Source organism: Ranitomeya variabilis, chromosome 1 (genome assembly GCF_051348905.1).
Source record: "Ranitomeya variabilis isolate aRanVar5 chromosome 1, aRanVar5.hap1, whole genome shotgun sequence".
Taxonomy (NCBI): domain Eukaryota; kingdom Metazoa; phylum Chordata; class Amphibia; order Anura; family Dendrobatidae; genus Ranitomeya; species Ranitomeya variabilis.
This window is the reverse complement of record NC_135232.1, coordinates 558,056,461-558,081,470: the sequence shown is the minus strand read 5'-3', so window position 1 is coordinate 558,081,470 and position 25,010 is coordinate 558,056,461. Positions and strand designations below refer to the sequence as shown.

Below are 25,010 nucleotides of genomic sequence, written 5' to 3'. Positions count from 1 at the left end.
TTTTGCGCCGCATGCGTCCTTTTTTTCATTGATTTTGGACGCAGCAAAAATGCAACTTGCTGCGTCCTCTGCGCCCGGACGCGGGCGCCGCAGAGACGCATGCGGCGCAAAACGCAAGTGCGACGCATGTCCATGCGCCCCCATGTTAAATATAGGGGCGCATGACGCATGCGGCGACGCTGCGGCGCCGACCGCAAATGTGAACGTAGCCTTAAAGAGATTTTTTTTCCCCCTCAGCAGCAATCCACCTTGTTGTTCAATGCACTTCCAAAAGTCGTACACTGCACAAATCTGGCCTTTATGAAAGAGTGGAAAGAAGAAAGCCATTTCTCAAAGATATCCATAAAAAGCGTTCTTTCATGACCCAGCCTATTTTGGCCTTAATGACCTGGCCGTTTTTTGCAATTCTGACCAGTGTCCCTTTATGAGGTAATAACTCAGCAACGCTTCAACGGATCCTAGCGATTCTAGATTGTTTTTTCATGACATATTGGGCTTCATGTTAGTGGTAAATTTAGGTCGATAATTTCTGCGTTTATTTGTGAAAAAAAACGGAAATTTGGCGAAAATTTTGAAAATTTTGCAATTTTCACATTTTGAATTTTTATTCTGTTAAACCAGAGAGTTATGTGACACAAAATAGTTAATAAATAACATTTCCCACATGTCTACTTTACATCAGCACAATTTTGGAAACAACATTTTTTTTGCTTGGATGTTATAAGGGTTAAAATTTGACCAGTGATTTCTCATTTTTACAACAAAATTTACAAAACCATTTTTTTTAGGAACCACCTCACATTTGAAGTCAGTTTCAGGGTTCTATATGGCTGAAAATACCCCAAAGTGACACCATTCTTAAAACTGCACCCCTCAAGGTGCTCAAAACCACATTCCAGAAGTTTATTAACCCTTCAGGTGCTTCACAGCAGCAGAAGCAACACGGAAGGAAAAAATGAACATTTAACTTTTTAGTCACAAAAATGATCTTTTAGCAACAATTTTGTTATTTTCCCAAGAGTAAAAGGAGAAACTGGACCATAAAAGTTGTTGTCCAATTTGTCCTGAGTACGCTGATACCTCATATGTGGGGGTAAACCACTGATTGGGCGCACGGCAGGGCTCATAAGGGAAGGAGCGCCATTTGACTTTTTGAATGAAAAATCATCTCCATCGTTAGCGGACACCATGTCGCGTTTGGAGAGCCCCTGTGTGCCTAATCATTGGAGCTCCCCCACAATTGACCCCATTTTGGAAACTAGACGCCCCGAGGAACTTATCTAGATGCATAGTGAGCACTTTAAACCCTCAGGTGCTTCACAAATTGATCCGTAAAAATGAAAAAGTACTTTTTTTTCACAAAAAAATTCTTTTAGCCTCATTTTTTTTCATTTTCACATAGGCAACAGGATAAAATGGATCCTAAAATTTGTTGGGCAATTTCTCCTGAGTGCGCCGATATCTCATATGTGGGGGTAAACCACTGTTTGGGCGCACGGCAAGGCTTGGAAGGAAAGGCGCGCCATTTGACTTTTTGAATGGAAAATTAGCTCCAATCGTTAGCGGACACCATGTCGCGTTTGGAGAGCCCCTGTGTGCCTAAACATTGGAAACTCCCCACAAGTGACCCCATTTTGGAAACTAGACCCCCAAGGGAACTTATCTAGATGTGTGGTGAGCACTTTGAACCCCCAAGTGCTTCACAGAAGTTTATAACGCAGAGCCGTGAAAATAAAAAAATCATTTTTCTTTCCTCAAAAATAATTTTTTAGCCCGCAATTTTTTATTTTCCCAAGAGTTACAGGAGAAATTGGACCCCAATAGTTGTTGTCCAGTTTCTCCTGAGTACGCTGGTACCCCATATGTGGGGGTAAACCACTGTTTGGGCACACGTCCGGGCTCGGAAGGGAGATAGCACCATTTAACTTTTTCAATGCAAGATTGGCTGGAATCAATGGTGGCGCCATGTCGCGTTTGGAGACCCCCTGATGTGCCTAAACAGTGGAAACCCCTCAATTCTAACACACCCCTAACCCTAACCCCAACCCTAACCACAACCCTAACCCCAACACACCCCTAACCCTAGTCTTAACCCTAATTCCAACCCTAACTCTAATTCCAACCCTAACCCTAAGGCTATGTGCCCACGTTGCGGATTTGTTTGCGGATTTTTCGGCACCTTTTTTTAAAAATCTGCAAGTAAAACGCACTGCGCTTTACCTACGGATTTACCGCAGATTTCCAGTGTTTTTTGTGTGGATTTCACCTGCGGATTCCTATTATGGAGCAGGTGTAAGACGCTGCGGAATCCGCACAAAGAATTGACATGCTGCGGAAAATACAACGCAGCGTTTCCACGCTGTATTTTCTGCACCATGGGCACAGCGGATTTGGTTTTCCATAGGTTTACGTGGTACTGTAAACGTGATGGAAAACTGCTACGAATCCGCAGCGACCAATCCGCTGCGGATCCGCAGCCAAATCCGCACCGTGTGCACATAGCCTAATTCTAACCCTAATTCCAACCCTAGCCCTAATTGTAACCCTAATTGTAACCCTAATTGTAACCCTAATTCTAACCCTAGCCCTAAGTGCAACCCTAGCCCTAAGTGCAACCCTAGCCCTAAGTGCAACCCTAAGTGCAACCCGAGCCCTAAGTGCAACCCGAGCCCTAAGTGCAACCCTAGCCCTAAGTGCAACCCTAGCCCTAAGTGCAACCCTATCCCTAAGTGCAACCCTATTCCTAAGTGCAACCCTAAGTGCAACCCTAGCCCTAAGTGCAACCCTAGCCCTAAGTGCAACCCTAGCCCTAAGTGCAACCCTAAGTGCAACCCTATCCCTAAGTGCAACCCTATCCCTAAGTGCAACCCTATCAAGTGCAACCCTACCCCTAACCCTACCCCTAACCCTAATGGAAAAACAAAAATAAATATATTTTCTGTATTTTATTATTGGCCCTACCTATGGGGGTGATAAAGGGGGGGTTTATTTACTATTTTTTTTATTTTGATCGCTGTGATAGAACTTATCACAGCGATCAAAATGTACAGGGAACGAATCTGCCGGCCGGCAGATTCGGCGGGCGCACTGCGCATGCGCCTGCCATTTTCCAAGATGGCGGCGCCCATGCGAGAAGACGGAGGACACCGGGAGGAACACCGGGACTAGGTAAGTATGGGGGGTGCGATCGGACAGCGGGGGGGGGGGGGGGGGGGCGGAGGGGAGGATGGGGGAGGGGCGGAGGGGAGAGGAAGGCACTTAGGACAGGACGGAGGGGTAGGGAACACTAACGGCGGCTGCAGATCGCCGCCGCCAGTCGGTGGGGGGGCCAGATTGGGGACTCCAGCCATGGCCGATGCTATTGCAGCATCGGCCATGGCTGGATTGTAATATTTCACCAATTTTTACAGGTGAATTATTACAGATTGCTCTGATTGGCTGTTTCACTTTCAACAGCCAATCAGAGCGATCGTAGCCACGGGGGGGTGAAGCCACCCCCCCTGGGCTGTAGCACCACTCCCCCTGTCCCTGTAGGTCGGGTGAAATTGGAGTTAACCCTTTCACCCGGCCTGCAGGGACGCGATCCGGCCATGACGCATATGCTGCGTCACAGGTCGGATTGGCACTGGTTTTCATGACGCATATGCTGTGTCAAAGGTCAGGAAGGGGTTAAAGTTTGCAACAAGCCACCTGGGAGACACACCAAACATGTGGAAGAAGGTGCTCTGATCATAAGAAACCAAAATCGAACTTTATGGCAACAATGCCAAACGATATGTTTGGTGTAAGGCAACACAGGTCAGCACCCTGAACACACCATCCCCACTGTCAAACATAGTGGTGGCAGCATCATGGTTTGGGCCTGCTTTTCTTTAGCAGTGACTGGGAAGATGATTAAAATTGATAGGAAGATGGATTGAGCCAAATACAGGACCATTATTGAAGAAAACCTGTTTGAGTCTGCAAAAGACCTGAGACTGGGACGGAGATTTGTCTTCCAACAAGACAATGATCCCAAACATAAAGCAAAATCTACAATGGAATGGTTCACAAATAAACATATCCAAGTGTTAGAATGGCCAAGTCAAAGTCCAGACCTCAATCCAATCGAGATTCTGTGGAAAGAGCTGAAAACTGCTGTTCACAAACGATCTCCATCAAACCTCACTGAGCTCGAGCTGTTTGCCGAGGAAGAATGGGCACGAATTTCAGTCTCTCGATGTACAAAACTGATAGAGACATACCCCAAGTGACTTGCAGCTGTAATCTCAGCAAAAGGTGGTGCAACAAAGTATTAAGTTAAAGGGGCCGAATAATATTGCACGCCCCACTTTTCAGTTTTTGATTTTCCACTAAAATTTCAAATAACCAGTAAATTTCGTTCAACTTCACAATTGTGTTCCACTTGGTGTTGATTCTTCACCAAAAATTTACATTTAGTATCTTTATGTGTGAAGCATGATATGTGGAAAAAGGTTGAAAAGTTCAAGGGGTCCGAATACTTTCGCAAGGCACTGTAAATCCTCCATGTCCTGAGATATCAGGATATAATGATAAATCCCCCGTGTCCTGAGATATCAGGATATAATGATAAATCCCCCATGTCCTGAGGTATCGGATATAATGATAAATCCCCCGTGTCCTGAGATATCAGGATATAATGATAAATCCCCCATGTCCTGAGGTATCGGATATAATGATAAATCCCCCGTGTCCTGACATATCAGGATATAATGATAAATCCCCCGTGTCCTGAGATATCGGATATAATGATAAATCCCCCGTGTCCTGACATATCAGGATATAATGATAAATCCCCCGTGTCCTGAGGTATCGGATATAATGATAAATCCCCCGTGTCCTGACATATCAGGATATAATGATAAATCCCCCGTGTCCTGAGATATCGGATATAATGATAAATCCCCCGTGTCCTGAGATATCGGATATAATGATAAATCCCCCGTGTCCTGAGGTATCGGATATAATGATAAATCCCCCGTGTCCTGAGATATCGGATATAATGATAAATCCCCCGTGTCCTGAGGTATCGGGATATAATGATAAATCCCCGGTGTCCTGAGATATCGGATATAATGATAAATCCCCCGTGTCCTGAGATATCGGATATAATGATAAATCCCCCGTGTCCTGAGATATCGGATATAATGATAAATCCCCCGTGTCCTGAGGTATCGGGATATAATGATAAATCCCCGGTGTCCTGAGGTATCGGATATAATGACAAATCCCCCGTGTCCTGAGATATCGGATATAATGATAAATCCCCCGTGTCCTGAGGTATCGGATATAATGATAAATCCCCGGTGTCCTGAGGTATCGGATATAATGATAAATCCCCCGTGTCCTGAGATATCGGATATAATGATAAATCCCCGGTGTCCTGAGGTATCGGATATAATGATAAATCCCCCGTGTCCTGAGGTATCGGGATATAATGATAAATCCCCGGTGTCCTGAGGTATCGGATATAATGATAAATCCCCCGTGTCCTGAGGTATCGGATATAATGATAAATCCCCGGTGTCCTGAGGTATCGGATATAATGATAAATCCCCGGTGTCCTGAGGTATCGGATATAATGACAAATCCCCCGTGTCCTGAGATATCGGATATAATGATAAATCCCCCGTGTCCTGAGGTATCGGATATAATGATAAATCCCCGGTGTCCTGAGGTATCGGATATAATGACAAATCCCCCGTGTCCTGAGATATCGGATATAATGATAAATCCCCCGTGTCCTGAGGTATCGGGATATAATGACAAATCCCCCGTGTCCTGAGATATCAGATATAATATAGGGTATTATGTGTTTCTATTACACGTTGCTATGGTTACACCATTTTATTTGTAAGTTCTGGTGCCCACAGTTAAAATGGCTGCCGAGAATCCGATGCCCCGGTTATGTAGAGCGGTTGATTGGCTGATGCAGTGACACGCCTCTCGATCGCTGCTAGGTTTATTTTGAGCGCGAAATGAGGAGGACTCGGACAGATATGGAAGAAGTCGGAGCCGCGGTGAGAGGTGAGGAGGAGACGGGGATGAGCGCTGGGCTACGTGCGGGGGCTGTGGGAGCGTGCCCCGAGAACTGCGCGTATTACTGCAGGAGGGCGTGGTTTACTACTGTATTTTTTACATGGGCGGTCTCAGTAGGATGGGGGAGTGTGGCATGAACGTGCAGGCAATATAGGAATTTAGTGGTGAGGGTCTGCTGGTCATGTGACAAGGCGCGTGGTGCTGACATGGTTTTTTGTTGTGAAAAAGGGCTCAGTGCTGATAAAAGAAGAAAACCGATGACAAGTGGAATTCCGATGCCCCGCCCCCAACCAGGGACCTTCTCCGTCTAACGCCCCTTCCAGCGCCCCGCCCCCAACTTGGGACCCTCTTCATCAGGCTCCCCGCCCCCAACCGGTGACTTTCTCCATCAGACGCCCCTCCCCCATTCCAACACCTCATCCCTACACCGCAGATGGGACTACCCCCCCATGACCGCTGGCCTGACACCCCCCATCCCATCACCGCTGGCCTCCAGCTCCCCATCCCAATACTGCTGGCCCGACTCTCCCCTATCCCATCACCGCTGGTCCGACTCCCCCGATCTCGACACCCCTTTGCCAGCCCCCATCCAGACACCACTGACCCAGTGCCCCTTCTCCATCCTGTTATCCCTGGCCGACACTACTCCTCCATCTCAACATCGCTGGCCCAACGCCTCTGCCCCATCCCAACACTGCTAGCTGGACTCCCCTACCCCATCCCGACACCCCCATCCCAAAACTGCTGGCTCAACGCCCCAATTCGGCACCGACCGCTTGCCCTACGCCCTTCCTATATTCCGACGCCCCCTGATCCCCAGACCCCTCATCCATCCTGACACCCCTGACCCGACACTCCTCCCCCGTGCCAGCACCGCTGGCTCAACTCAACAACCCTTACCCATCCCGACACCTTCAGCCTAACTCCCCTTCCCCATCCCGACTCTGCCCATCCCAACAGCACTGACCTGACTCTCCACATTCCAACACCGCTGGCCCCCGACAGCCCTCCCCATCCCAAAACCGCACGCCCCCCACTCCCCCATTCCAACACCGCAGGCCCCCCACTCCCCCATTCCAACACTACTGGCCCCCAACTCCCCTGCCCCGATCCCAATGCCGCTTGCCTGACTCCCCCGACCTCAACGCCCTCATCCAGACACCGCTGACCCAGTTCCCCTTCTCCATCCCATCACCCTTGACCGACACTACTCCATCCCAACACTGCTGGCCCAACGCCTCTGCCCCATCTCAACACCGCTATCCTGACTCCCCTACCCCATCCCGACACCCCCCCATCCCGTTGGCCCAATGCCCCAATTCGGCACCGCTTGCCCTACGCCCTTCCTGCATTCCGACGCCCCCTGATCCCCAGACCCCTCATCCATCCTGACCTGACACTCCTCCCCCATGCCAGCACCGCTGGCTCAACGCCTTTTACCCATCCCGACACCCTCGGCCCGACACCCCTGATCCAACACACCATGCCAGCACCATTGGCTCAACGCCCCTGACCCGACGCACCTCAGCCATCCCAACATCACTGGCCAAACGCTCCTCCCCCATCCCAACACCCCTGACCCGACTCCCCTCCCACATCCGGAACACCCCTGAACCAACACGACACCCTCTCTCATCCCGACACTGCTGGCCTAACGCCTCTCACCCATCCTGATACTCCTGGCCCAACACCTCTTCCCCATCCCGGCATTCCTAGCCCGACACCACTCACTCATCCCAGCCCCTGTTCCCAACCACTCTCTCCCCGATGCCCCCGATCCTTACCTCCCTCCCCCATCGCAACTCGCCTCCCCTATTGCAACACCCCTGGTCCGACACCACTCCTCCATCCCAACACCGCTAGCCCAACTGCCCTCCCCCATCCTGACATCCCTGGTCCGACTCCTTTTCCATTCCGTCACCTCTGGCACGGACGCCCCATCCCGACGCCCCTCCCCCATCCCAACACCGCTTGCCCGACTCCCCATCTCAACACTGCTGACCTGGTGCCGCTGCCCCATCCCAACACCGCTGGCCCGACTCCCCTTCTCCATCCCGTCACCCCTGGTCGACACCACTCCTCCATTCCAACACTGCTGGCCCAATGCCCCTGCCCCATCCTAGCACCGCTAGTATGACTCCCTCCCCATCCTGACACCCCTTACCTGACGCCTCTCCCCCATCCCGACTCCCGTGGCCCAACTCCCCTCCCCATCTGGATACCCCTGACCCACTGTCCCATGCCAGCACTGCTGGCTCAACGCCCCTGACCCAACGCTCCTCAGCCATCCCAACATAGCTAGACAAACACCCCTTCCCGATCTCAACACCCCTGGCCTGACTCCCCTCCCCCATCCTAACACACCTGGCACGTCTCCTCTCCTCAACCCGGAGCACCCCTGAACCAACGCAACTCCCTCATCCCGACACCGCTGGTCCAACACCCCTGCTTCATCCCGACGTCCCCTGATCCCCACGCGTACTCTTCCCATCCCAACACTGCTGGCCCAATGCCTCTCCCCATCCCGACACCCTGGCCTAAAGCCACTCCCATCCCGACACCCCTCTGTTCCAACCCCCTTTTCCCATCCTGATGCTCTCCTGACATCCTCAATCCCGACACCCTGGCCTGACACCATCCCCCCATCCGAACACCGCTGGCCTAACTTCCCTCCTCCATCCTGATACCCCTGCCCTGACGCCTCTCCCCCATCCCGACACCTCTCTCCCATTCCAAAACCACTGGTCCGACTCCCCTCCCCCATCTCGATGCCTCTCACTCTCCATTCCGACGTCTGACACCCCATCTCCGTCCAGACACCACACCACTGGCCGATGCCCCTCCCTTCCTTCTTGACACCTCTGGCCCAATGCCCCTCTCCCTGATATCCCTGGATCACCACGCCCCTCTTCCATCCTGACACCCCTGGCCCGACGCTTGTCCCCCATCCTGACACCTCTCCTTCATCCCAACACCCCTGTTCCCGACACCTCTTGTCCGATGCCCCTCCCCCATCCAAACACAACTGGCCCGACTCCCTTTCCCATCTCCATCCTGACACCTCTGGCCCAACAACCCTCTCCCATCTCGAAGGCCCCGGATCACCACTCTTGACTCCCATCCCAGCACCCCTGGCTCGGCACCCTCCCAACACAACTGGCTTACACCCATCCCGAAACAACTGGCCCGACGCCTCTCCCCGACGCCCCTCCCCGATCCCAACTTGCTGTGATCTGTTACCCCTGGCCCAGCACCTGATCCCTATACCATTGACCTGACAACCCTCCCTCATCCAGACAGCCTTCGATCCCTAAACCACTGGCCCGACATCCCGATACCCCTGGCCTGACACCCCCCCCCCCCCCCCCCCCCCTAATCTCAGATAGAGGATAGTCAGCCCCACTTTGCAAGTAGTGTCTTTTATTGTACAAGAAATAGTCATACACCACAGTGTGCAATAGGTGATTGGTTTTTTCTCAAACATTGCCAGATTTGGTGATATAGAAAATGTAGGGTTGCTGCCTCGTGAGCTTTTTGGAGAATGTTATGCTGTTCAAGAGGAGGGTAGAGGGTATATCGAGAGATGTCCGGGGAGCTGGGTGAAAAGCGCAGTGTGCTAAGCTGTGGTGCATATCTGTTTCTTGTATAATAAAAGACACTATTTGCAAAGTTTCTGTGAGTGCAGCTGACTATCCTCGTCTGACTATTTGGATCCGTCCAGTTCAGCCAGCACCCCCACAAATTGCTGAGTGCGCATCCTTTCTATTACCCCCAATCTCGACACCCCCCTCCCCCCACACCACCTAACCACCTCTTAATCTCGACCCACAACCCTGGCGCCGCCACCTCACAGCCATTTAACAGTCCCTACCCCGCCACCCCCAGGCCCTGTCAACAGGAGGATGTTGTGTTATGGGCTATTATAGTTAGGACAAGGGACTACAGTGGTAAGGAATAGGGTTGAGGTACTTTGGTGAGGAGGTACTGAATATGGTGTATGGGGTGGAGTGGTGGGGTCCGTGGATTAAGAGGAGGGACGAGGAACAGTAGTTAACTGGTGGGCGAGGTATATTAGGGACTGGGTACGTTGGTTTAGTGGTGGGTGGGGTATATTGCAGGGGTGGGGTACACAGCACTTCTCTCATTGTTGTAGTTTTGCTCCTCAGATTTTGAGGAGGCCATACAGGAGATGAATATGGAGCTGGAGAGACTGAGCCGCAATATCCGAGACGTGACCCAGTACCAGGCACACGTTTTTCAGGTCACTAAAGTGCTGGTAAGTCCCTGGACTGGACAGTGCTGGTGTCTGCAGACCACCTCCTCTCCCTGTCTGTCTTCGCCTTCCTTCTCTCCCTGTCTGTCTTCGCCTTCCTTCTCTCCCTGTCTGTCTTCGCCTTCCTCCTCTCCCTGTCTGTCTTCGCCTTCCTCTCCCTCCACATTCTTCTCCCCTGTCCTCATCTCCCTACCATCACCCTCTAGTGCTCCTGGATGGAAAACATTGAAGGATTGGCCTTACACAGGGCTCAGCTGCCCAGCACCCCCCGTTCATGACCTGGATGTGAAGTGATCCCCACCAGACTGCCACCCCCCCCTTCCTCCGGATGCCTACTTCACTGTGGATTTGAGGATGAAAGTACTTTTCTGTCTACTCTGTAATAAATTCTGAGGATGTGCCTGATCTCAGTCCTTTACTTATGGCATAGATTATAGGGGCAGGTTATTGGGGGAGCATGAGTTATGGGGTACGGAGGGAGATTATGGAATGAGCAAGATGAAAACAGATTCCAGAATTGCCATTTTTTGTGCACTGCGGTGAAAAGTGTGCAGGTAGCCAACAATAGTAGTTGATTAAAGGTCAGCTGGCCACACGGTACAAGCGATCCACAGAAAAGTGCACCTTTGTAAGCACCAGCGAAAACCATTCATATAGCCCATAATCATTGTTTGAGTCTGGCCCTTGAGTTTATCGTCCCCTTCAGTAAGCTGCAGAGACTGACTACAATCAGACGGTGCAGTACTGCAAACATGGTGAACAGAACAGCAGAGCAGAGAGAGGACCACAAGGGTATGTGCACACTTTGTGGATTTGGCTGAGGATCCGGCCCTGCAGATCCGCTGCAGTTTTCCATGCGTTGTACAGTACCATGTACACGTATGGAAAATCCGCAGTGCACATGCTGCGGAAAATTCAGCGCGGAAATAATGTTTATTTTCTGCAGCATGTCAATTCTTTGTGCGGATTCTGCAGTGTTTTACACCTGTTCCATAATTGGAATCCGCAAGTGTAAAAACGCAGGCGAATTCCGCATAAATACCACACAAAATCCGTGTTAAATCTGCAGGTAAAACGCAGGGCGTTTTATCTGCGGATTTTGCAGAATCCGCGCGGAAATATCCGCAATGGAACCCGCAACGTGTGCACATAGCCTAAACCACACTTGGAATGGAAAAATCATTTATTGAAAGATTCACTTAAAAATGATTACCATTAAATTCTGTACATACCAGTCAAACAAGGAGGAAAAAGGTGGGAGCATCAGATAGTTGTGGCCAAAAGTATTGACACCCCTGCAATTCTGTCAGATAATACTCAGTTTCTTCCTGAAAATGATTGCAATCACTAATTATTTGGTATTATCTTCATTTAATGTCTTAAAAAAAAAAAAAACACAAAAGAGAATGAAGCAAAAAGCAAAACATTGATCATTTCACACAAAACTCCAAAAATGGGCCAGAGAAAAGTATTGGCACCCTCAGCCTAATACTTGGTTGCACAACCTTTAGCCAAAATAACTGCGACCAACCACTTCCGGTAACCATCAATGAGTTTCTTACAATGCTCTGCTGGAGTTTTAGACCATTCTTATAATACCTTTCTGGCCAAAGAGGAGTTGGTTCCCCTTACTAAAGAAGTTGTCAGAGGGAGAACCCGTTTTTCTTCCTCGAAGAAGGGACCTTCTCCGTCAGGGACCTGTTCTGCACCAGAACCCAGAAACCCTCCGGTTATCAGCCTGGATCCTGAGCGCCAGGTCCTAAGAACAAAGGGTCTGTCAGACGACGTTATTTCTACACTACAAGCAAGTAGGAAGCCAGTGACCTCTTCAATTTATAATAAAATATGGAAAAAATTCTGCAGCTATTGTGGAGAGGCGACAGTTGATACTGACCACCCCGACATTCCCAGGATTCTTGATTTTTTTTTTTTTGATTTTTTTTTTTACAATCGGGTTTTAGAGCAGGTCTTAGACCCAGTACTTTAATGGTGCAGGTGGTGGCCCTTAGTGTTTTCTATGACTCTACCCTGTCATCTCACTCTTGGATAAGTCATTTTTCCAGGGCTGTTCAGAGGTTAAAACCCTTAATAAGAAAAACTGTTCCGCCTTGGGACCTAAATTTAGTCCTTAATCAGTTGTGCAGGCATCCGTATGATCTAGCAGACGTCCTAGATATTAGTGGGCTTTCTCTAAAAACTGCATTTCTAGTGGCCATCACGTCAGCAAAGAGGTTAGGAGAGCTTCAGGCCCTTTCTATCCAGGATCCTTATTTGCAGGTTTTTGATGACAGGCTGGTTTTGAGACTTGATCCAGCCTTTCTCCCAAAACTGGTCTCGGATTCAAATATGAATCAGGAGGTCATACTTCCATTCTTTTTCCAATTGCCTAAAAACCAGAAAGAAAGATTCTACCATAATCTGAACGTTAGGGAAGCAGTCCTTAAATACTTGGAGGCAACTGGAGACAGGATAATAATCTTTGTCCAGTTTAGGGGTCCAAACAGAGGTAGGAAAGCATCCAAGTCTACTATTGCAAGATGGGATTAGATGCACGATTAGCTTAGCCTATAAAGTTCCGGGAAATAATCCCCCAGAGAGCCTTAAAGCGCATTCATCTAGGGCAATGATGGCAGCCTCTTGGGCAGAGAGAGGTGCTTCGGCCGATCAGATCTGCAAGGCCGCATCTTGGTCTAGCCTCAGTACCTTCTCCAAACATTATAAACGATGTGATGGCACAATTAGGGTTTGGCAGGAAGATACTCCAGGCAGTAGTCCCACCCTAAGAACCAATCTCCTTTGGTACTTCTCCATGGTGCTGTCAGGTGGTGACCTGGAAAACGGTAATTAGACTTACCGGTAATTGTATTTCCAGGAATCCATCTTGACAGCACTATTAGTTTCCCTCCCTACAATAATCACTAAATACTAATGTGATGTAACATTTGTATATTGATTAAAAAGTTCTTTTTTGCATCCATCCAGATGTGTTACTTTGGAAAATCACTGAAGGGTGGTGGGGGGAGGGTCCTTTTAAACTCGTGGTTTCCTGTCTCACTGTGGATAAGAAGGACATCCTCCATGGTGCTGTCAGGATGGATTCCTGGAAATACAATTACCGGTAGGTCTAATTACGGTTTTTAGTGCCGCAGCTGAATGATTTACATCTGATAGCCAGCATAAGTACAGTACATGTGGGGATTCCCTAGCAACCAGGCAACCCCGACATGTACTTATGCTGGCTAAGAGATGTAAATTATTCAGCTGCGGCACTAAAAACTAAATTTCCGAGCACTAAAAAATACTCGTCGGACACCCGAGCGTGCTTGGGAAATCTCGAGTAACAAGTATACTACTTCTAACCCTTTTAACTCCCTAACAAAAAAAGACGAGTATAAACGAGTATATTCGGTCATCACTAGTTAGAAGCTGACCAGCGATTTCTCATTTTTACATATATATATATATATATATATATATATATATATATATATATATATATATATATATATATATATATTTTCGAGTATAAGCCGACCCCCCCCCCCCCCCTAATTTTGCAACAAAAAACTGGGAAAACTTATTGACTCGAGTATAAGCCTAGGGTGGAAAATGCAGCAGCTACCGGTATATGTCAAAAGTTAAAATAGATACCAATAAAAGTAAAATTAATTGATTCATCAGTAGGTTAAGTGTTTTTGAATATCCATATTGAATCAGGAGCCCCATATAATGCTCCATGCAGTTCTTTGTGGCCACATAGATGCCCCATATAATGCTCCATGCAGTTATGGCCCCATAGATGCCCCATATAATGCTCAATGCAGTTATGGCCCCATATAATGCTCCATGAAGTTCTTTATGGCCCCATATAATACTCCATGCAGTTCTTTATGGCCCCATAGATGCTCTATATAATGCTCCATGCAGTTATGGCCCCATACACTATGTTCCAAATTATTATGCAAATGACATTTCTCTCTGATTTTCCTAAATGGTTGGTGCAAATGACAGTCAGTCTAATAAAAGTAATCACCCGTTAGAGTATACATCGAATTTTATTGAATAAACCTCCCAATGATAACAGTATAATGTCCAAAATGAATAAAAACTTAAAATGCACTGTTCCAAATTATTAACCCCTTCATGACTGTGGGATTTTTCGTTTTTCCGTGTTCGTTTTTCACTCCCCTCCTTCCCAGAGCCATAACTTTTTTTATTTTTCCGTCAATTTGGCCATGTGAGGGCTTATTTTTTGCGGGACAAGTTGTACTTTTGAACGACATCATTGGTTTTACCATGTCGTGTACTAGAAAACAGGAAAAAAATTCCAAGTGCTGTGAAATTGCAAAAAAAGTGCAATCCCACACTTGTTTTTTGCTTGGCTTTTTTGCTAGGTTTACTAAATGCTATGACCTGCCATTATGATTCTCCAGGTCATTACGAGTTCATAGACACCTAACATGACTAGGTTATTTTTTACCTAAGTGGTGAAAAAAAAATTCCAAACTTTGCTAAAAAAAAATAAATTGCGCCATTTTCCGATACTCGTAGCGTCTCCATTTTTCATGATCTGGGGTCGGTTGAGGGCTTATTTTTTGCGTGCCGAGCTGGCGTTTTTAATGATTCCAATTCGGTGCAGATACGTTCTTTTGATCGCCCGTTATTGCATTTTAATGCAATGTCGCGGCGACCAAAAAAACGTAATTCTGGCGTTTCGATTTTTTTCTCGTTACGCCGATTAGCGATCAGGTTAATTGCTTTTTTTTATTGATAGATCGGGCGATTCTGAACGTGGCGATACCAAATATGTGTAGATTTCATTTTTTTTATTATTGATTTATTTTGATTGGGGCGAAAGGGGGGTGATTTAAACTTTTATATTTTTTTTTTAATTTTTTTCACTTTTTTTACTTTTTTTTTTTTTTTTTTTTTTTTTTTTTTTTTTTTTTTTACTTTTGCCATGCTTCAATAGCCTCCATGGGAGGCTAGAAGCAGGCACAGCACGATCGCCTCTTCTACATAGCAGCGATCTGCTGTTCGCTGCTATGTAGTAGAAAATCAGGTGTGCTGTGAGTGCCGACAACAGGGTGGCGCTCACAGCTACCGGCGATCAGTAACCATAGAGGTCTCAAGGACCTCTATGGTTACAATGGAGAAGCATCGCCGACCTCCGATCATGTGACAGGGGTCAGCGATGCCGTCATGCCCGGCCGGATGCGGTAGTTAAATGACGCTGTCTGCGTTTGACAGCGGCATTTAACTAGCTAATAGCGGCGGGTGAATTGCGATTTCACCCGCCGCTATTCCGGGCACATGTCTGCTGTTCAAAACAGCTGACATGTCCCGGCTTTGATGCGGGCTCACCGCGGAGCCCTGCATCAAAGCAGGGGAGCTGACATCGGACGTACTATCCCGTCCGATGTCAGTAAGGGGTTAAGCACAGTAGAATTTCTAAACATTTGATATGTTTTAAAGAACTGAAAATGCTCATTTGTGGAATTTGCAGCATTAGGAGGTCACATTCACTGAACAAAAAAGTTATTTAACTCCAAAACATCCTAACAGGCCACGTTACATGTTAACATAGGAACCCTTCTTTGATATCACCTTCAGAATTCTTGCATCCATTGAACTTGTAAGTTTTTGGAGAGTTTCTGCTTGTATTTCTTTGCATGAAGTTAGTATAGCCTCCCAGAGCTGCTGTTTTGATGTGAACTGCCTCCCACCCTCATAGATCTTTTGCTTGATGATACTCCAAAAGGTTCTCTATAGGGTTGAGGACAGGGGAAGATGGTGGCCACACCATGAGTTTATCTCCTTTTATGCCCATAGCAGCCAATGACTCAGAGGTATTCTTTGCAGCATGAGATGGTGCATTGTCATGCATGAAGATGATTTTGCTCCTGAAGGCACATTTCTGCTTTTTATACCATGGAGGAAAGTTGTCAGTCAGAAACTCTATATACTTTGCAGAGGTCATTTTCACACCTTCAGGAACCTTAAAGGGCCCTTCCAGCTGTTTCTCCATGATTCCGGCCCAAAACATGACTCCTCCACCTCCTTGCTGTTGTTGCGGCCTTGTTGGACATGGTGGCCATCCAGCAACCATCCACTACTCCATCTATCTGGACCATCCGGGGTTGCTCAACACTTACCAGTAAACAAGAATGTTTGGAAATTAGTCTTCATGTATGTGTGGGCCCAATGCAACCATTTCTGCTTGTGAACACTGTTTAGGGGTGGCCGAATAGTAGGTTTATGCACCACAGCAAGCCTTTGAAGGAGCCTACACCTTGAGGTTCGAGGGACTCCAGAGGCACCAGCAGCTTCAAATATCTGTTTGCTGCTTTGTAATGGCTTTTTAGCAGCTGCTCTCTAAGGCCATGTGCACACGTTCAGTATTTTTCGCGTTTTTTTCGCGTTTTTTCGCTATAAAAACGTGATAAAAACGCGAAAAAACGCTTACATATGCCTCCCATTATTTTCAGTGTATTCCGCATTTTTTGTGCAAATGTAGCCTTTTTTTCCGCGAAAAAATCGCATCGCGGAAAAAAAAGCAACATGTTCATTAAAATGCGGAATTGCAGGGGATTCCGCACACCTAGGGGTCCATTGATCTGCTTACTTCCCGCACGGAGCTGTGCCCACGATGCGGGAAGTAAGCAGATTATGTGCGGTTGGTACCCAGGGTGGAGGAGAGGAGACTCTCCTCCACGCACTGGGCACCATATAATTGGTAAAAAAATAAGAATTAAAATAAAAAATAGTCCTATACTCACCCTCTGATGGCCCCCGAAGTGTTCCCGCCTCTGTGCTGCACGCTGTCTTCGGTTCCTGTAGCAGCAGCTGGTGTGCGGTGAAGGACCTTGCCGAATGACGTCACTGTCCTGTGATTGGTCGAGACCGCTCACGTGACCGTGACGTCATGGAAGGCCCTGCGCGCACACACCATCTATACGGAACGGACGCCGGTGAGGAGATCTGATGTCTGCGGGTGAGTATAAGCATTTTTTTTATTTTTTTTATTATTTTTAAACGTTCTAAAAAAGCAAAAGCAGCATCTATAGTAACAAGTTGGTCACACTTGTCAAACGCTATGTTTGACAAGTGACCAACTTGTCAGTCAGTTTTCCAAGCGATGCTACAGATCGCTTGGAAAACTTTAGCATTCTGCAAGCTAATTACGCTTGCAGAATGCTAAAAAAACGCAAAAAAACCGGAAAAAAACCGCAAAAAAAAAAATGCGGATTTCTTGCAGAGAATTTCCGGTTTTCTTCAGGAAATTTCTGCAAGAAATCCGCAACGTGTGCACATACCCTTAATCCGATGAACTTGCCTGGCAGAAATCTTTCTCATTATGCCTTTATCAGCACAAACATCTGTGCTCAGATACAGCCACAAATCTCTTAACAGTACGATGATCACACTTAAGTTTTCGGGAAATTTCTAATGTTTTCATCCCTTCACCAAGGCATTGCACTATTTGATGCTTTTCAGCAGCAGAGAGATCCTTTTTCTTTCCCATGTTTCTTGAAAACTGTGACCTGCTTAATAATGTGGAACATCATTTTTAAGTAGTTTTCCTTTAATTAGAATCACCTGGAAAACTAATTATCCTATGTGTTTAAGATTGATTTCAGTGATCCATTGAGCCCTGAGACACAATACCATCCACAAGTTTATTTGAAAAACAAAACAATTAAATCTTTATCACACCTAAATCCAATTTGCATAATAATTTGGAACACAGTGTAGATGCTCCATATAATGCTCCATGCAGTTATGGCCCCATATAATGCTCCATGCAGTTATGGCCCCATAGATGCCCCATATAATGCTCCATACAGTTATGGCCCCATAGATGCTCCATATAATGCCCCATATAATGCTCCATGCAGTTATGGCCCCATAGACGCTCCTTACAGCATTGTGCCACATGTAATGCTGCTGCAGTGTAAAAAAAAAACAAAAAAAAAACATACTCTCCTCTCGCCGCTGCTCCTCAGCGTCCCGTCTCTCCGCACTGACTGTTCAGGCAGAGGGCGGGCGCGCACACTCATACGTCATCGCGCCCTCTGACCTGCACAGTCACTGCAAGAGGACGGGAAGACGGAGCGGCGCCCGGCGAATGGAATGCGGACAGGTGAATATGAAATACTCACCTGGTCCCAGCGCTCCTGACGCTGTGCCTGCCTGTCCCATGGTCTCCGGGAGCGGCAGATCTTCCTGTAGTGAGCGATCACTGGTACCGCTCATTACAGTAATGAATATGCGGCTCCGCCCCTATGGGAGTGGAGTCCATATTCATTACTTCATTACTTTAATGAGCGGTACCACGTGACCGCTGAATAGAGGAAGAGCTGCAGCGAGCGAGACCATGGGACAGGCTGGGACAGCGTTAGGAGCGCCGGGACCAGGTGAGTATGCGACAGTCCTCTCTCCCCTTCACCCGCCGCCGAACATGACTCGAGTATAAGCCGAGAGGGGCACTTTCAGCCCAAAAATCTCGGCTTATACTCCTCGAGCATATACGGTATATTATATATATATATATATATATATATATATATATATATATATATATATATATATATATATATATATATAATTTTTTTTTTTTTTTTTAAGGGACTACATCACTTTAAGGGGTCTATATGATAGAAAATACCCCAAAGTGACACCATTCTAAAAACTGCACCCCTCAAGGTGTGCAAAACCACATTCAAAAAGCTTTTTAACCCTTCTGGCATTTCACAGGAATTTTTGGAATGTTTAACCCCTTTCTGCCATTGGACGTACCATTCCGTCCATGTGGGGTGGGCCCTAATTCCCAAGGACGGAATAATACGTCCAGCGCGATCGGCCGCGCTCACGGGGGGAGCGCGGCCGGGTGTCAGCTGCCTATCGCAGCTGACATCCGGCACTATGTGCCAGGAGCGGTTATGGACTGCCCCCGGCACACCGCGATCAAACATGATCGCGGTGTGCCGGCGGTACAGGGAAGTATCGCGCAGGGAGGGGGCTCCCTGCGGGCTTCCCTGAGACCCCCGGAGCAACGCGATGTGATCGCGTTGCTGCGAGGGTCTCTTACCTCCTATCCCTGCAGGTCCCGGATCCAAAATGGCCGCGGGGCTGCATCCAGGTCCTGCAGGGATTACTTCCGGGTGCAGACCAGGCTCTGGTAAGCCTGCAGCACTGGAACTCAGATCGGTGATCTGACAGAGTGCTGTGCAAACTGTCAGATCAGCGATCTGTGATGTCCCCCCCCCCCCCCCCCCGGGACAAAGTAAAAAACAAAATTTCCACATGTGTATAAAAAAAAAATCCTAAATAAAGAGAAAAAAAAAAAATATTCCCATAAATACATTTCTTTATCTAAATAAAAAAATAAAAATCAAACAATAAAAAGTACACATATTTAGTATCGCCGCGTCCGTAACGAGCCCGCCTATAAAACTATATCACTAGTTAACCCCTTCAGTGAACACCATAAAAAAAAAAACCCGAGGCAAAAAACAATGCTTTATTCTCATACCGCCAAACAAAAAGTGGAATAACACGCGATCAAAAAGACGGATATAAATAACCATGGTACCGCTGAAAACGTCATCTTGTCCCGCAAAAAACGAGCCGCCATACAGCATCATCAGCGAAAAAATAAAAAAGTTATAGTCCTCAGAATAAAGCGATGCCAAAATAATTATTTTTTCTATAAAATAGTTTTTATCGTATAAAAGCGCCAAAACATAAAAAAAAGATATAAATGAGGTATCGCTGTAATCGTACTGACCCGAAGAATAAAACTGCTTTATCAATTTTACCAAACGCGGAACGGTATAAATGCCTCCCCCAAAAGAAATTCATGAATAGCTGGTTTTTGGTCATTCTGCCTCACAAAAATCAGAATAAAAAGCGATCAAAAAATCTCCCATGCCCGAACATGTTACCAATAAAAACGTCAACTCGTCCCGCAAAAAACAAGACCTTACATGACTCTGTGAACTCAAATATGGAAAAATTATAGCTCTCAAAATGTGGTAACGCAAAGAATATTTGTTGCAATGAAAAGCGTCTTTCAGTGTGTGATGGCTGCCAATCATAAAAATCCGCTAAAAAACCCGCTATAAAAGTAAATCAAACCCCCCCTTCATCACCCGCTTAGTTAGGGAAAAATTAAAAAAATTTAAAAATGTATTTATTTCCATTTTCCCATTAGGGTTAGGGCTAGGGTTGGGGCTAGGGTTAGGGTTAGGGTTGGGGCTAAAGTTAGGGTTAGGGTTGGGGCTAAAGTTAGGGTTAGGGTTTGGATTACATTTACGGTTGGGATTAGGGTTAGGTGTGTGTCTGGGTTAGAGGTGTGGTTAGGGTTACCGTTGGGATTAGGGTTAAGGGTGTGTTTGGATTGGGGTTTCAGTTATAATTGGGGGATTTCCACTGTTTAGGCACATCAGGGGCTCTCCAAACGCGACATGGCGTCCGATCTCAATTCCAGCCAATTCTGCGTTGAAAAAGTAAAACGGTGCTCCTTCCCTTCCAAGCTCTCCCGTGCGCCCAAACAGGGGTTTAGCCCAACATATGGGGTATCAGCGTACTCAGGACACATTGGACAACAACTTTTGGGGTCCAATTTCTCCTGTTACCCTTGGGAAAATACAAAACTTGGGGCTAAAAAAATTTTGTGGAAAAATTTTTTTTTTTTTATTTGCACGGCTCTGCGTTGTAAACTGTAGTGAAACACTTGGGGGTTCAAACCTCTCACAACACATCTAGATGAGTTCCTTAGGGGGTCTACTTTCCAAAATGGTGTCACTTGTGTTTTTTTTTACTGTTTAGGTACATTAGGGGCTCTGCAAACGCAATGTGACGCCTGCAGACCATTCCATCTAAGTCTGCATTCCAAATGGCGCTCCATCCCTTCCGAGCCCTCCCATGCGCCCAAACAGTGGTTCCCCCCCACATATGGGGTATCAACATACTCAGGACAAATTGGACAACAACTTTTGGGGTCCAATTTCTTGTTACCCTCGGGAAAATACAAAACTGGGGGCTAAAAAATAATTTTTGTTGGAAAACATTTTTGTTTTATTTTTACGGCTCTGCATTATAAACTTCTGTGAAGCACTTGGTGGGTCAAAGTGCTCACCACACCTCTAGATAAGTTCCTTAGGAGGTCTACTTTCCAAAATGGTGTCACTTGGGGGTTTCCACTGTTTAGGCACAAGTGACACCATTTTGGGAAGTAGACCCCCTAAGGAACTTATCTAGATGTGTGGTGAGCACTTTGACCCACCAAGTGCTTCACAGAAGTTTATAATGTAGAGTGGTAAAAATAAAAAATCATATTTTTTTTCAACAAAAATGATCTTTTCACCCCCAACTTTTTATTTTCCCAAGGGTAACAAGAGAAATTGGACTCCAAAAGATGTTCTGCAATTTTCCCTGAGTATGCTGATATCCCATATGTGGGGGTAAACCACTGTTTGGATCCATGGCAGAACGCTGTTTGAGTTTTCAATGCAAAATTGACTGAAATTGAGATCAGACGCCATGTCGCGTTTGAAGAGCCCCTAATGTGCCTAGACAGTGGAAAACCCCCAATTCTAACGCAAGCCCTAACCCCAACACACCTGTAACCACAAACCTATCCCTAACACACCCCTAACCCCCACCCTAATTCCCAATCGTAACCCTAACTTTAGCCCCAACTCCAATCCCAACCCTAACCCTAATAGGAAAATGGAAATAAATACATTTTTTTAAAATTTTATTATTTTTCCCTAACTAAGGGGGTGAAAAAAGGGGGTTTGATTTACTATTTATAGTTGGTTTTTATATCTAGTTTTCATGTTTGGCAGCTGTAACATGCTAAAAGAAGCTTTTGATTGCAAAAAAAAATAGATTTTTCATCACCACATTTTGAGAGCTATAATTTTTCCATATATTGGCCCACAAAGTCATGTGAGGTCTTTGTTTTTTTGTTTTTTTTTTTTGCTGGACGAGTTGACTTTATTAACGTTTTCGGGCACATGACATTTTTTGATTGCTTTTTATTCTGATTTTTGAGAGGCAGAATAAACAAACACCAGCAATTCATGAATTTCTTTTGGGGGGAGAGCATTTACACCGTTCCGCGTGTGGTAAAATTGATAAAGCAGTATTATTACTCGGGTCAGTATGATGACAGCAATACTTCATTTATATCCTTTTTTTCTCTGACGGCACCACGGAGAGAGGGGATCCGCCCACCAAGGACAGGAAACCTACAGATAAAAAGGCGGTACCTCTCTCCTGCATCAGTTGGTTTCCTGTCCTTGATGGGAGACCTACAGATCCACCTCCGTCAGAGGAAAAGTTTCTTCATAGGAGTCCGGGGCCAATCAGCCGATCCAGGCAGCGGGGGCCCCCTGCCTCGGTTAGATGTGGTGACCCGAAGCGCCACCGCTAGGGGCTGGTAGGCCTTTTTAGGGTGCGTGGAGAGAGGTGGCCGGAGCCGCCTCTCTAAGAAGACTCACCAGCAGCAGCCGTGTCCAAGGGTCCGCCCTATGGATAGGAGCAATGTGGCTCCCTGGCGTCAGTCTGCAGCCTGAGCTCCCGGGGGGTACCGTGGAGTCAGCGTGTAGTAAGTGCGCCGCCATTTTGCCCCATCTGCGCCCGCGCGGGAACAAACGAGTTTTCAAGCGGCAGGGGCTTGCGCGCGCACAAGCGCTGCGATCCCCGCCTAGAGCGCCTGCGCGGCCGCTGGAGAAATGCGCAGGCGCGGAATTCCAGGCGCAAGGCGAACTGCGCATGCGCAAGAGAAAAAAAAATGGCGCCTTCCACCGCTATTTTAAGCGGGGCATCTAGGGGCAAAAGCACTTCCAAAATGGAGTCTGGCCAGTGCTCACCAGTGAGCGATGTGGAGCAGGTATCTCCCCTGCCCAGGGCATCTCCACAACCAACACCGCAGCAGCAGCAGAAGCAGCGACGGACCCAGAAAGGGCACCAAGGCTCTACCGGAGGGCGTTCTGGATCACTGCGCAGCAAAGAATCCAGCATAGCGTCCGGCTCTAAAGCAAACACGGATCGTGCCCAACCGGTATTTATGGGTCCAGAAGGTGGTGAGTGATCTCCGTGAATGTTAACGATAGTGAGAATCTATCTTTGTGTCTTTTACCATAGGGGAAGAAAAGCGCAAGTAAAACTAAACATATCATATGTGCCCTATGCAAAGAAGACTTCCATCTTCATGGGACAAAAGACTTTGCAGTATTTGTATTCAGCAGACAGTGTCAGAAGGCCTTCCCGGGTTTGCAGCAGATCTCAAAAACCTGATTAAAGTCCAGGTAGAGGAAACCTTTAAATCCCTCAAAGGGGGAAAAAAGAGAAGGAAGACTAAGCGCTCCATCTCCTGAATCGGGTAATTCAGGGGAAGATATGGATTCAGACTCATCTAATTCTTCCTCCTCATCCTGATCATCATCTTCTTCGGGGGGCCGTAGTTGCTTTCCTATAGAAGAAACTGATAGTCTTGTTAAAGCTGTTAGGAACACTATGGGGCTGGCAGATCCTCACCCCAAAAGATCCGTCCAGGACATAATGTTCGGAGGGCTTGACCAGAAAAAGAGAAGGGTCTTCCCCCTCAATGAAAAAATCCAATCTTTGATTAAAAAAGAGTGGAAAAAGCCTGTGAGGAAGTCGTTACTCCAAAAAAGAAATATCCGTTCGATGACCAATCCTGTTCTTTCTGGGATAAGGCACCTAAACTGGATGTGGCAATTGCTAAGGCATCCAAAAAATATATGCCCTTTCATTTGAGGACATGGGGGTCTTTAAAAGACCCAATGGCATCCCGTTTTCATAGGACACAGGAAATATCTCTGCCCTCCTTCTGTCCTAACCCCAAAAACAAAGAGGAAGAGGCGTTACATACTTTAGATGTAAGGAGATGTCTGATACGTTACATAGAAGCCACTAGGGAGAGTAGGGAGGATTCCTCTCTCTTTGTGTGTTTCCAGGGTCCCCGGAAGGGGAAGAAAGCATCTAAAGGCACCCTGGCAAGATGGATTACAGAAGCCATCAGCCTGTCATACTCAGCGAGTGGCGTACCCGTTCCGGGAAAATCAAGGCACACTCAACAAGAGCAGTGACAACCTCTTGGGCAGAGAAGGCCGGAGCTTCTATTGAGCAGATATGTAAAGCTGCTACCTGGTCTTCACCGTCCACCTTCTATAGGCACTATAGATTGGACCTTACTTCCTCTTCAGACCTTACCTTCGGTAAAAGGGTTCTGGAAGCGGTGGTCCCTCCCTAATGTACAAATCTCTGCAAATCTCTCCGTGGTGCCGTCGTGGGGGTCAGAGAAAAATATAGTTCTTACCGATAACGGTATTTCTCTGAGCCCACGACGGCACCCGTACATTCCCTCCCTTCACTTCATGGGTGTGCACATTAATATAGTGCCTTATGTTAATAGTATAATAGTCACGCGGTATCTCATGATAAGTATTTAGATAATGTTAAAAGCAAGTCTCTGTTCATAGTCTCCCATCGTTCTCTAGTAAACAACTGATGCAGGAGAGAGGTACCGCCTTTTTTATCTGTAGGTTTCCTGTCCTTGGTGGGCGGATCCCCTCTCTCCGTGGGCTCAGAGAAATACCGTTATCGGTAAGAACTATATATTTTTTTTTTTAATGTTTTG

The 25,010-nt window shown here is 47.0% G+C and overlaps 2 long non-coding RNA genes across 2 annotated transcripts in view; one reads left to right on the top strand and one right to left on the bottom strand.

The window, feature by feature from the left end:
- The window catches only part of LOC143804484 (uncharacterized), a 107,493-nt gene that overhangs the window by 16,216 nt on the left and 66,267 nt on the right, over positions 1–25,010 (bottom strand). The gene's annotated exons all lie outside the window — the stretch shown is intronic.
- Positions 5,898–10,738, top strand: LOC143804435 (uncharacterized). The gene is made up of 3 exons (XR_013221027.1): positions 5,898–6,048; positions 10,227–10,336; positions 10,540–10,738. It is a non-coding gene; the product is annotated as an uncharacterized LOC143804435 (long non-coding RNA).